The following is a 13,900-nucleotide window of genomic DNA, read 5'->3' on the forward strand; positions in this document are numbered from 1 at the left end:
AATACAGTCACCTTCACTGGTTTTCCTCGAGTGTCCCAGCCATGCAACTCGACGGGCCATAATTATGTTGTGTACTGCCATATGGCCACTTGCGGTGTTTCGGGAAAGCCAGTGTGTGACCTTGTTTTTAAGCTGGAAGTCCTCTCTTTCTCCTTGACGGAGAGGGGGGACATTACCCAAGATTATCACTAGCGGGGTGCTTTGTGGAGGTAGATCTAGAATAGATCGATTACATACACCCTGGGCCAACTTGTTAGGCTGTTTAGGTCCAGTCGCCAATGGGGCTAGTTGTGAACCCTCTTCCTGATGTGTCTGGTGAGCCTCCACACAACTCTGACCAAAGGTCTATCCTTTATATTCACTAGTCTTTTGTCGCTATTGGTCAGGATCCCTTTAGCTATTGACAGTGCAGGTTCATGTAATATTGATGCTGGGGGTTCGTTAGTATCTAGCCGTTTGCTTGTGTGTGTAGTATGTCCTTCCTTCTTCTTATTGTCTGTTAGAGATTGTAACAGAGGTGGCCTGTTGAAGTTTACCTAGATTTTCGTTAATTATTTTCAATCTCTCGATGAGAGGAAGTATGAGGGACTTAACTATCTGTTCTACTTGCCCTATCAGCCCGCCATCTCCTTGTGCAGTCATGAATGGTCTTTTCATTGGCTGCAATTGGCCATTATTTAACAGCTGGGGATTACTCTTGTTGTTCTGTACTGGAGTGTCGGCCTGGTTGTGATTTAGTATACCCAAAGGTTTTGCCCCTTTATTCACTAGTTTAGGAACCTTTACCTTTCTGTCCTCCCCCTCCTCGCTTCCTTTTACCTGTAGAAATATTACTTGTGGATATCGATTCAGCTGTGGGATAGGCGGGTTTATTCAAGGGGGGTATCTTGCAAGGCCCGTTTTCCTCATGAATTGAGCTACCTATCTGTGTGTTCTGTGTGCTATCCCCCAGTGAGATATTGCTATGTGTATCTGACCCTGTGCTAATCTCTGGCAGTCCTAAATCGATTAAGCGTTGACTTAAACGATTCTCAGGGGTTGTGCAACACTTAATAGAACCCAATGAGGACCGTTTTGAAAATATTTCAAATGAGAGCCTTTTTTCGACATCCACTATCTCCTGGTCAAGGGCGGCTGTGACCCGGGTGATATAGTTATCTAAAGTTCCAATGAGACTTCCACTGGTGGGTTTAGATCCTAGCTTTCCCCCCTTATCTGATTGTATAGACATTTTCTAATTATTTCTTTATTTTTAGGAAATAGCCCTTGTTTATGGGATTAGCTTTAAACAGAGATTATAAACATGAAACAGGTAAATCCTTGATAATCACCTATGAATATAGTCCCTTCGTTGAACAAGTCCTTGGGGGGGTGGCCCAGCCCGGCCCCGTCTGGCCCCGTAGGGCCACAGACGGCCCGCCCTCTGCCCGGGCTCAGCCCGGCTAGTCCCTCGCGCATCCCGCGATGCGGGTAGTACCACGTAGTTTTGAAGCGCCTCCGGGCGCGTTTTAAGGCATGGAGTTAATGAGGGCACCTGGGGATTGTAGTCCAGTGCCTCTCCTTCTCGGCTGCTACGCCCGATGTCCAATGGCGCCAGCAGCGGGGAGAAGCGGCAACAGGAAAAAAGCGGCGAGCAGAAACAAACGTGGGTCCAAACCAAGGTACACCAGGGATTCAAACAGCAGCCCGCTCTGGCGGTAATACCACATAGTTTTAAAGCACCTCCGGGCACGTTTAGAGGCGTGGAGTTAGTGAGGGCACCTGGGGATTGTAGTACAGTGCCTCTCCCTCTCGCCTGCTACGCCCGATGTCCCATGGCGCCAGCAGTGGGGAGAAGCGGCAACAGCAAAAAAGCGGCGAGCAGAAACAAACGTGGGTCCACACCAAGGTACACCAGGGATTCAAACAGCAGCCCGCTCTGCCGGTAATACCACATAGTTTTAAAGCGCCTCCGGGCACGTTTAGAGGCGTGGAGTTAGTGAGGGCACCTGGGGATTGTAGTTCAGTGCCTCTCCCTCTCGGCTGCTACGCCCGATGTCCAATGGTGCCAGCAGCGGGGAGAAGCGGCAACAGGAAAAAAGCGGCGAGCAGAAACAAACGTGGGTCCACACCAAGGTACACCAGGGATTCAAACAGCAGCCATGTGTATTTAATACAATATTGCTTACTACAAATCATTGTTGATAAACGCGGCTTTATACATAGCGCGATGTAACAGTTAAATGAGATTTTGCATGAAAAACTTAGCATGTACTGAAATTGTAGTTCTTATAAAAATCACGTGTGTAATGAGTTAAAAATGGCCACTCGCCGAAGTTTTATTGTCAGTTAACAAGAGTGCGTTGCACTCGAAACGCGTTTGACTGGTGGCTGGATAAAAAAGAAAAAAAACGCACAAGGCTTTGTTTTCCTTTTATTACAACAGGAGGAATTTTGGTGATTTGTAAGGGACGCGCTTCCGTGGGGTCCCCCTGCAACGAAGCGGCTTTTGGTCTGGAGGAAGCAGTTACCACACGGGAGGTTTTGCTAATATATAGATAGATACATATATATGAATATGTATATATACATATATATATTTATACATAGATAGATAGATAGATAGATAGATAGATAGATAGATAGATAGATAGATAGATAGATAGATAGATAGATAGATAGATAGATACACATATATATATATCACTGTGTAAACCGATATATTTTATTATCAAATATGGATGCCATTTCTTATTGACCTGAAGAGTCCATTATCCTCAATTACACTTGCTAAGTTTCATAGCTCTAGGTGGCCCAGAAACTGTTTTAATTATGATAGTATATTTGCATCTTTTTGCAAAACGTAACCTCATTTTCAGTGCTGGCAACAGAAAACAGGATTTTAGGAGAATCATGAACTCATCATTGTATTCATGAATGATATCTTCTCTGGAAGAACGTCTTGCACTTCCTGATCATTGAATAACGTTTTTGCTGAAAATAATGCATTTCTGTTTCATGAATAGGTTCCAAAGACTGATATTGAGAGAAAACATATATATACTGTACTAAATTTCATGTTTTTAGCATTAGGCTCTTAGTGACCATTTTCTAGTGAGAGCTCTGGTCAGATGAAATGGCAATTACTTTTTTATTTATTTGCTGTGTTGCTTGCTATTTTTGCGTTAACCCTATGTTGGACTGGATAGCTTCCTGATGTGTTGTATTTTATTTATAACACATATTTGCTAGCCCGCAACAGGACTGGACACAACTGGATTACGTCTTACTCAGGTCCTAGTTCTAATGTCGAAGACCTAATAGGGTACCAGAGACAAGAAGCAGGAGTTTTAATATTAGACAGTTTTATAACTTTTGTATATCAGGCATTTTTGGTGACTCCATTGTTCTGGTCTGTAAGTGCTGCCTCAACTACCTTCCTCCTACAATAATATAGGATGGCTTTAACTGAACCTTCCTCAACAGTAGATTTCCAGCACAGTACGGCTCCCACATTTTGTTTTATGAGAAATTGGGTTGTTGGTTGACAGAAATGTGAGCCTGGTCAATGAGCAACCACAGTCCTTGTCAGGGTCAGGCACAAGCTAACCCTAAATTAACCTGTGATCAGTCCCCTGGTAGCTTGGCACAGAGCAGTCAGGCTTAATTCAGAGGCAATGTGTAATGTATTTGTGCAAATCTTCAAACAGTAATAAAGTGAAAACACCACACAAAAAGAATCCCACACCATTAGAAAAATAGAGTAATCTTCAATAAATAAATCAAGATCAAAACAACAGAAATCCAATCAGCAGAAATGGAGAGATCTAATTTCAAAGATTTTAGTGAAAAAAAAAAAAAAAGCACAAAGCGCCAACTGTGGATATCTAGCACTCTGGACCGGGACAAAGTCACAAGTTCAGGCTGACCGCGATGGACCCAGTTAGGCCCATCGAACAGAGCACCTTAAATCCTGGTTTGTGGAGCGTTGCAACAGTCTGTGTCAAAGATGCGTTGCGCAGCTGAAGCGTTGTGTTGTTTCCGAGATGTTGTTAGGCTTTGATGTGAGTCCTGTGTCATCATCAAGGATCCCGTCGACGAGGCTTGCAATGCAAAATTGGACCTCGAGGATGTTTTCGATGCAATGTGTCGGTTTCAAGGAGCTGTGAGGCTGCAATGTGGAATCCGTTGTCATTGTCGAGGCTGCCTTTGATGAGGGATATGGGGCACTTCGCTGAGAATGAATTGCACAGAATAGGTTTCCGATGAGGTGACAGTCTGCAATGCAATGCGGGTATTTGCGACAGAGAAGACCCACACAGTGGTGGCAAGGCATAGGATCTGCTCGGGGTTGCCCTGAGTAGCAGAGGTGATGCGTTTGTTCCATCGGATCCACAGTAGCTGGCAGACCACCTTAGGCCCACTTCCAAGGGTCCAGGACTGGTGTGGCACTACTTGGCAGGGTAGACTCACAGATGGCAGAAGCCAGGTGCTTGGGTCAAGGTTATTGGAGCCTTCTGTCCCTGCCAGCCAACTATCCCTTGGAGTCACTCTGGTGATCCTCGTTTCAACAGATGCAAGTCCAATCCTTCCTACTCAGGCATCCAGTCAGCAAAGCAGGACAGCAGTCCCTCAGAGCAGCAGTCCAGCAGAGTGTGAACCCATTCAGCAGCACAGCAGTCCTCTTTTCTGGCAGAGTATCCACAAGACCAGAAATTTACTGTAGAGTCGGTGTCAAGGGTCCAATTTTTATACCCAGTTGTGCCTTTGAAGTAGGAAGAAGCTTTTAGAAGTTTTCCTTTGAGGTCCCCGGGCATCTTGACTTCCCTGTCCTGCCTCCAGACTAACTACAGCGGGTTTGGTGCCCTTTGTGCGGAAACAAAACATAGCCTATTCAAGTGTAAGTAAGACTGTACCCTGGTCTGCCCTGCCGTCCTTCAGTGATGGACCATCCAGGCACACCGAAGCTGCCTATTCTGTATGGCTGTCTAGGAGGAATATACAAAGCCCAACTACACCCAGTCATGTGACCCAGAGTCAGGCAGCAGGCACTTAGGGCCAGATGTAGGTACATCTATTTTACCGACTCATAAATACCGAATTTTACCGATTCGGTATTTATGAATCGGTAAAATAGAAGCAGGGAGATGTAGGTACATCCAGATGTTTTTTTACCGAATTGGTAAAAATCGGTATTTACCGATTCGGTAAATACCGACCGGTAATGCCCATTCATTCATATGGGCTTTGAAGCCCATAGGAATGCATGGGCATTACCGATTCGGTATTTACCGAATCTGTAAATACCGAATGTCACAAGGGTGCAGGGGGTGTCACTTTGACACCCTCTGGCACCCCCAAAAGAGGCTCGGGTGCCATGTGGCAGGCATACCTGCCCTAAGGGCAGGTCTGCCTGTCATATGGCATAGGTGTGCATGCACACATGTGCATGCACACCGGAATCGGTATTTAACCATCAAATTGAATTTGATGGTAAAATACCGATTCTGTAAGGCTTGTGGGACTCAGTAGAGTCCCACCTACATCTCAAAATTACCGAATCGGTAAAAATACCGATTCGGTAATTTACAGAATCGGTAAATTTACCGATTCTGTAATAATTTGCCCCCTACATCTCAAATTCCTTTTACCGGTCGGTAACGGCCTAATTCGACCGTTACCGACCGGTAAAAGCCTACCTACATCTGGCCCTAAATGGCTAAGGTATGTAAAAGTCACCTTTCTAAACATGACATTTTCAAAATTGTAATTTAAAATCGGACTTCAGCATAAGTTTAGGATTTTTCATTACAATTCTAAAGGCAAAATGTTTGGGGGTAAACCACTGCAAAGATACCAGGTCTAAGAGTAAACAGGTGTTTCAGGTCTTTTGGTTCATAATTATGAGCAAGCAGTCCCCGTAGTTTAGAGTCTCCCTTCCTCCATTCCCACAAATACAATTATATAGGGGCCCAAATTACCCCCCCGTCCCTCCATCCCCACAAAAACAAATCTACATTTAAGTATATAATTATATTTAAGTACTTAAGTATATAGACAATGGGGTATTGATCTTCCATGATGCCTGAGGCCTGAGTGGTCCTCATTGTGGGCCACAAACATGCCTTCTGGCAGGGGACAGATTTGCAGACTATCCAGGACTCTGTGGACTAAGTTGAGCCTAAGATAGGAGTGTCTTGGGCGAGAAGACACACCACTGACAACCACTGGCTCCTCCAGCCCTGCTATTTATCCATGCATCCAAGACAGACGAAGAACTAAGCGGCTGGGAGCAGCAGGCCCTGCCTTCTTCCTGTGACCGAGAAGGTTGATTGTCTGCTACATCTTATCAGCGCCAGAAATTCTGTTTGCAATCTGGTACCATGCCAGTGAAACAGCAGCAGCCAGGCTATGCTATAGGTGGGTGCAAAGGCGACCTGGAGAAGTTGGAGCGCCCTCTGCCACATTAAGATCCAGAAGAGGTGAACACTGTAATGTTTTGTGTTATGTTTTATGTTTTTGCTATGTTTATGTTATATTATGTTTTGTTTGATGTTATGTTTTATGCCATGTTTTATGCTAACTCTTACATTTTATGTTTCTTGTTATGGTACGTTATGTTAGGTTATGTCATGTCGAATGTATAAAGTGCAACTTTTACCCAATAAGGGTATACAGGCACTACATCAAACAGTCAAATGATCAAAGGGAGTTAATGTCACAAAATCTGTGGGGAAAAAATGAGAGCCTTTTTTAAAAGAAAGTGACACAGCACTGCACCGCAAGCCATTTGGCTACACTACGCTACGTCACTTTCAAAGCACAGGGATGCATCATATTTACAACAATATGTTGCATTCCCGTGCGCTAGCGCACAATTGGCTGCCATGCGCCAACGTAGACACCCTTGCGCCATGGTTCAAGGGTGTCTGCATTTTAGGGAAGATTGTTTTTGTGCAGGACAGGACACCTTCCTACAAAAAAAAATCACATGAGGTGTTTTCCTCTTTCTATGCGTGCTGCAGAATGCGCCTCCTTATGCCTCCCCTGGGGAGGTGTAGGATTCTGATACATTAACAGGTTTACGAAATGTTGTAAATCTGGGAATACGGCAGAATCCATGGGTGTAGCATGGAAACACCCGCAGCAACACCAACGAGAACGCCCCTTTCGTACAAAGTGTTGTGTGAAAAGGGATCGTATTTACAAGGCCACTAAAAGCCAGGCAGGGTGGCTTTACATCACCTTGTAAATATGGAGCATCACACTGCACAAATATGATGCACCAGCGGCGCAACGGGCTTGTAAATATGCCCCTGAGTTTTTAGAGCTTTCCAAAACTCAACATGATTGTCAGTCTGAGAGGATACAGAGGTAGGGTATTGCATGTTTTTTGTCAAGTATAAAAAGAAGTGGCCTCCTGACCGCACTCTAAAAATTCTGGGAAGAGCATGTAGTCTCTAAGAAGAAGACCCTAGACAGTGTAATATGGTATAGCAACAACATTTCTGTTGAAGATACAAATGACCAAGCTGATGGAAGACTTGATGGAATCAACAAAGGGCCTTAAAGTTGTCATAAGATGGAATGGGGAGCCAATGCGGGGATGCCTGATGAGAGGAATAAGAGACATGGGAGATGGAGAATGGCCCGAACTGCCATATTTGATGCTCTGTAACCCTGCAAGAAGCGATTCAAGAAGACCAAGACACAGCGAGTTGCAGTAGTCAAGACTGAATGAGCACCTGAACCATTGTCTGATGAGCTGAACAAGGTAGGAAACAGTGAATTTTACACATCAGAAGTATATAGAATAAAAAGAGGTAAAGGTGAGGTGGTTAATCTGGAGAGCAAGTGAGAGATGATGGTCAAACATAAAACTCAGACTTTTCATAGAAGTGACCGGAGAATAGTCCTTGCTCCAAGCTTTTTCAGCCTGTTTACATCAGTGTTTTAAATCACACGGGTCTTGAGAGAATCAAGAAGCCGAAAACTTTCAATGCAGACCTTTAACAAATCGCACACGCAATGGTATGTTTAACCTCATGCATGCTCGTGACAGAACTGCTCCGTCACGAGCCTCGGGTGGGCTGTGCTGGTGACGGAGCAGTTCCGTCACGGCCCGGCCGCCGCGCCTGCGCGGCGCGGTCTATTGAGCGGGCGGGGCCGTGACGGAACCGCTGCGTCACAAGCACAGCTCACCCGAGGCTCGTGACGGAGCGGTTCCGTCACGAGCATGCGAGTGCCGCGCAGCCCCCTCTCCCCCCTAGCGCTGCAGCGGAATTGCCGCCGCAGCGAAGGGGTTAATCAATCAGAAATCCAACAATTAGTTGTTTTTTCTACCACCGACACTGGTATGGCAACTTTGTTTTCAAACAGTTCTCTAAATCCTGAGAGTTGAGTTTGGGTCAAGCTCCAATAGCTGCAGCACTGTGAAGGAATATCAACTTATGATGGGAGGGGAGCCAGACGGACCAAGCAAATAAACTGTTGAAATCATGCATCTATGGCAGTGGTGTTGAGGCCAAAAAGTTTATGACGTGGTTGGTATGAACAAATATTTAAGATCCTTGTTCATGGGAGAAACCACGCACATGTTGGACAAGGTGATGCACCGTTACATCGCAACTTTTACAACGGGAGGCTTTTACAACGGAACTTTTACAACGCAGGATCCATTACATCGGATACCATTACAACGCATGGCATTACATAGCAGATGCTATTACAACGCATGGCATTACATCGTAAGTATAGGTAAGTATTTAATTTTTTTTTATTTTATTAATATTAATTATAATTAAATATATTTATTTATGTTTTTTAATATTATTAATTTATTATTTATTATATTAATTAAAGTAATTTTTAAAATAAGTACAGGTGTACAGGGGTGTTTTTAGGTTTCAGGGTAGGGTTTGGGTTTTGGGGTACAGGGGTGTTTTTAGGTTTCAGGGTAGGGTTTGGGTTTTGGGGTACAGGGGTGTTTTTAGGTTTCAGGTTTGGGTTTTGGGATACAGGGGTGTTTTTAGGTTTCAGGGTAGGGTTTGGGTTTTGGGATACAGGGGTGTTTTTAGGTTTCAGGGTAGGGTTTGGGTTTTGGGGTACAGGGGTGTTTTTAGGTTTCAGGGTAGGGTTTGGGTTTTGGGGTACAGGGGTGTTTTTAGGTTTCAGGGTAGGGTTTGGGTTTTGGGATACAGGGGTGTTTTTAGGTTTCAGGGTAGGGTTTGGGTTTTGGGGTACAGGGGTGTTTTTAGGTTTCAGGGTAGGGTTTGGGTTTTGGGATACAGGGTAGGGTTTGGGTTTTGGGGTACAGGGGTGTTTTTAGGTTTCAGGGTAGGGTTTGGGTTTTGGGGTACATGGGTGTTTTTAGGTTTCAGGGTAGGGTTTGGGTTTTGGGGTACAGGGGTGTTTTTAGGTTTCAGGGTAGGGTTTGGGTTTTGGGGTACAGGGGTGTTTTTAGGTTTCAGGGTAGGGTTTGGGTTTTGGGGTACAGGGGTGTTTTAGGGTTCAGGGTTGGGTTTGTGCTTAGGGCTAATTAAATTATATTTACCATTTATAAATTAATTAAAATATATTTAATAAATTAAATTAATTATATTATATTAATTACATTTTTTAATTAAATTAATTAAATTAAATAAAATATTTTAATTAATTTATTTTAATTATAATGTTTAAAAATATTTAAATTAAATTAATTTCATTATATTAATTAATTAAAATTAATTACAATTTTTATTAAAATTAAATTAAATAAATAGATTTAAATTTATTAAATTAAATTAATTACTATTTTAAAATGTATTTTAATTAAATTAATTAAATTAAATTAACTTAATTACATTTTTTTAAAAAGATATACTTACCTATACTTACGATGTAATGCCATGCGTTGTAATAGCATCTGCTATGTAATGCCATGCGTTGTAATGGCATCCGATGTAATGGATCCTGCGTTGTAAAAATTCCGATGTAACGGAATGCGTTGTAAAAAACCGCGTTGTAGTGACACCAATCCGTTGGACAAGCCCTAATGTTGAACACAAATCCAAGAAATTGTTTATGCAGCCTTGCGCAGAATATTGTCATCCCACATATTAAAATCTCCTCAAATCATGCAATATGCAAATAATAACGTGGGTGTAAGGTTCAGGGCTGAGATAAACTAAAACACTAATCAAGTGCATATTATTGAGATGGTGAATTTGTGACCAACATTTAGTAAAGGAAAACTTGTATAACTTAAGAGAAGATACTGAAATTTAAACTCTGAAAAAAACCAGTAAGTTCCCCCCTTTTTAATCTTGACGGGCAGGTATAGACATTTTTAATGACTTGGAGTAGTCACAGCTAAGTCAGGGTCAGAGGCTGCCTGGGACCAGGCAGTGGCAGGCAAGGCTGATTTTAATAAGGCACTTCCAGCGAAAACTAGCTTTGACTCCAAAACAAAGGAGATGATGGAAGGTTGGTCCTACAAAGAGACAACAGTTGTAACCTAGTATACTTGATTCTAGTAGGATTCACCTTTGGTGGAAGGGAACACCCCACTGGGCCAACATCACTGTGGCTGCCTAAAGGCAGAGTGGCAGGCGTTGGTCACGTCCAGGGCAAAGATGAGTGCAGATGGGCTTGCCTTTAGCACAAGTAGCAAGGAGGGGCAAGAAACATGAGCTCTCCACTGCTCTAATGTACCACCCATAATGTCGCGCACAAGAACCCTCCCAATATGATGATCATCTTAAATAGAAAAACAAAGACCTGTCATCAAAAGAGTACACTTGTGGTAGAAGCCATTGTACCTGCTCTACTTAACCTACACTACCAGGTAAGAGAGGGTACTGAAAGAGAAAAATTATAAATATGCTGCATATTTGCCCTATTAATGCAGCATAAAGTGTGAAAACGGTAGAAATGAGTGATCAAGAAAAATAGAGTGGTTGCCAAACAGATAAAAACATAATTCGACTCCAACTAAGAAGGTTTAAAAACTTTTAGACAATCTGTCCAAAATGTCTTTGCGGAGGAGGAGCTTGGCGGGCATCCGAGATGGCCGCGTGAGCTCAGCGCTCCCCGGACCCCCGCCACTCCCGGCATGATATCCTGAACTACTCCTGACTTTTTACGAGGATTTGTGTAGAGGACGCTGGGCTGATTGCCCTGGACTTTTTGAAATTTGATTTGGACCCGGGGTGCCGGAGTTACATCGATTTGGACTTTCGGGCTCCGCCCTCGAGGTACGCCCGGGACTGGGTGAGGCTCAGTAGCCGTCTTGCAGTTGAACAACAACGGCAGGGGGATTCGACTTGTGGGTCCCCCTCTTAAGTTTCGGTTTCGTTTCTGCCTCAGACTGAGACATCTGGCAGAGGAGCCTGGCCTGGGCTGAAGTCGGGGCACGGAACGGCCGTCGGGCCTTTGGCTGGTTTATTCTCCTGTCTGTTGACCCTCCCGATAGTGGTACCCTGGCTGCGGTTCTTTGGTCCCGAGGCCCTGCTTTCCTGTGGCCATTCTATCGAGCCTGGTTGATCTCCTGGTGACGCAGTTCTATCATGGCTGGCAGAGGGGACCGAGAGACTCGGAAGACCAAGACGCCCCTGCGTGGGGGCCCGGTCCAGTCCAACGTTATGGACTGCTACACCCATTCTAAGGGGTCCCCCGGAGCTGCCCTGCCCGGATCAAGTAACGCTGATCACACTGTGGATGCGTCAACGGAGCCATCCTTGCAGGACGTCATGGGCGCCATTTCTGCCATGAAGGAGACGATAGGCCAACAATATGAAGCTTTGGCCCACAAAATTGACACCGTGGCCATTGATGTGAACTTGATTCGTGCTGACCTGTCGAAAACCAATGAGAAGGTGAAGTCGTTGGATCTCAAGTCATCCAGTCTCATGGGAGACGTTTCGGAGATACAGACGGAGATCGGCAACCTTCGTAAGGTGAACGACTTCATGACCCGGCGCTTGGAGGATTTTGAGAACAGGGCCCGTCGCTGTAATGTGCGCGTGGTCGGCGTTCCGGAAAATCCAGAACCTCACTCTGTTGATCTCCTTGTTGAGGACTTGATCCAGAACCACCTCGCCCCGTCTGGTTTGACTAAGTTTTTCGCAGTGGAACGTGCCCATCGTGTTCCGGGGGGCAAGGGTAAGCCGGGTGCCCCGCCGAGGCCTATTGTTGCGAAACTCTTCCATTATAGGGATCGGGACGCTATCCTGCAGGCATCGCGTGTGAAGGGCCCGGTGGCCTTTGAGAACGCCACGGTGAACTTCTATCCGGACTTTTCTCAACAGGTCCAGAGACAGCGTATGGGCTTCCGTGATGTCAAGAAACGTCTCCGAGACATGGGGCTTCGCTACGCCATGCTTTTCCCGACCAGACTGCGCGTCGAGTACAACGACCGAACCTTCTTCTTTGATCGGCCTGATTCTGTAAATGACTGGATGGACTCTCTGCCTGACCGACCTCCTGAGACTGAGTCCGCCGCCCACCCGGATGGTGCTGAGGGTGGCGTGGAGAGCTGAACAATCCGCCTACGCCTGGGCCCTCGAATAGAGTAAACTCTTCAGGGATTTAATGCCTCAGTGCCTCTACTGTTTGTGTGTTCTCCTCATTATTTGTCCTACTCGGGGTGGCGGGTGGGCCAGAGCCTTTCCTCCTCCGGGGTTCCTTTTGTAGAATAGGGGTTCTTGGGCGACAGGCACACTGCATGTTGGGGTGGCTATTTAGCATTTTGCAGGGGTGCAGGGTGGGGGGTGTTTTCTTGATTGTTGGGGGGTGGGTGATTGGGATGTTTGATGTTTATGTGTTACGTTTTCAAGGCGAATCAATCTTGCTTCTGATATTTTTTATGTCATGCTCATTACGGGGGGGTCTCGGCGTTGCTGTGTGGGATGGGGGGTAGCGGGTTGAGGCTGGTTTCGTGGAATGTTAATGGTCTGGGAGATCGCATTAAGCGGAGCGTGGTGTTAAAATGTCTACGCCGTTTATCTCCAGATATTGTTTTTTTGCAGGGAACGCATTTGGTGGGCAATTCTTGTCGTGCGATGAATAGGTGGGGATATCGCCTTGCTGCACATTCAGGATTTACCACTGGTTCCAGGGGGGTGGGTATCCTTGTTCGGGCTTCCCTCCCCCTAGCCATTGATGATGTGATCCTTGATGATCGGGGGCGTTATGCTGTCCTCGTGGGTCGCTATGAGGGTCGTACCCTCTCCTTGTTTACTGTTTATGTGGCCCCCGGCCTACAGACTTCCACCTTTTCCGATTTGGGCCGTGTGCTGCTGAACCTTCCTGACAGTACTCTTTTTCTTGCAGGCGATTTTAATTCTGTGATTTCCGGTCTACATGATCGCTACCCCCCTAGGGATACTCCTTCGGCCCAACAATGGCTAGGTGGGTTTTTGGACACGTTTGGTTTGGTGGATTGCTGGAGGCTCATGCATCCTACCCAGCTCCAATACACCTTCCATTCGGGGGCCCATGGGAGTCTGTCTAGACTGGATTTTTTCCTGATGCCCGCAGCGCAGACGCCGGCGGTGCGTGAGATCAGACACCTCCCCCGGGGCATCTCCGATCATTCTCCGCTCTGGCTTTGTTTTGAGTTTGGGGTGGAAGCGGCGGGCCGAGTGGCCCCTATCAGCCCCTGGTATATTGCCTCCCCTGAGACCCGAAACCTTTTGACTAAGTCTTTCGATGCCTATTTTTTGGACAACGAGGGGTCGGTTTCCTCGGCTGTGACACTGTGGGAGGCCTTTAAAACAGTGATACGTGGGCAGGCCCTTTCCCTTATTGCTCAATCCAAGAAGGCTAGGAATCGGGAGGTGGTGGACCTTGAGACAGAGATTGCGGAGAGGGAGGCCAACTTAGAGTCTGAGGTCACCTCTGATAAACTCCACGCCCTGGGTCTGAAACAATTTGCTTA

The sequence above is a fragment of the Lissotriton helveticus genome, chromosome 8 (assembly GCF_964261635.1).
Source record: "Lissotriton helveticus chromosome 8, aLisHel1.1, whole genome shotgun sequence".
In the NCBI taxonomy this organism is placed as follows: domain Eukaryota; kingdom Metazoa; phylum Chordata; class Amphibia; order Caudata; family Salamandridae; genus Lissotriton; species Lissotriton helveticus.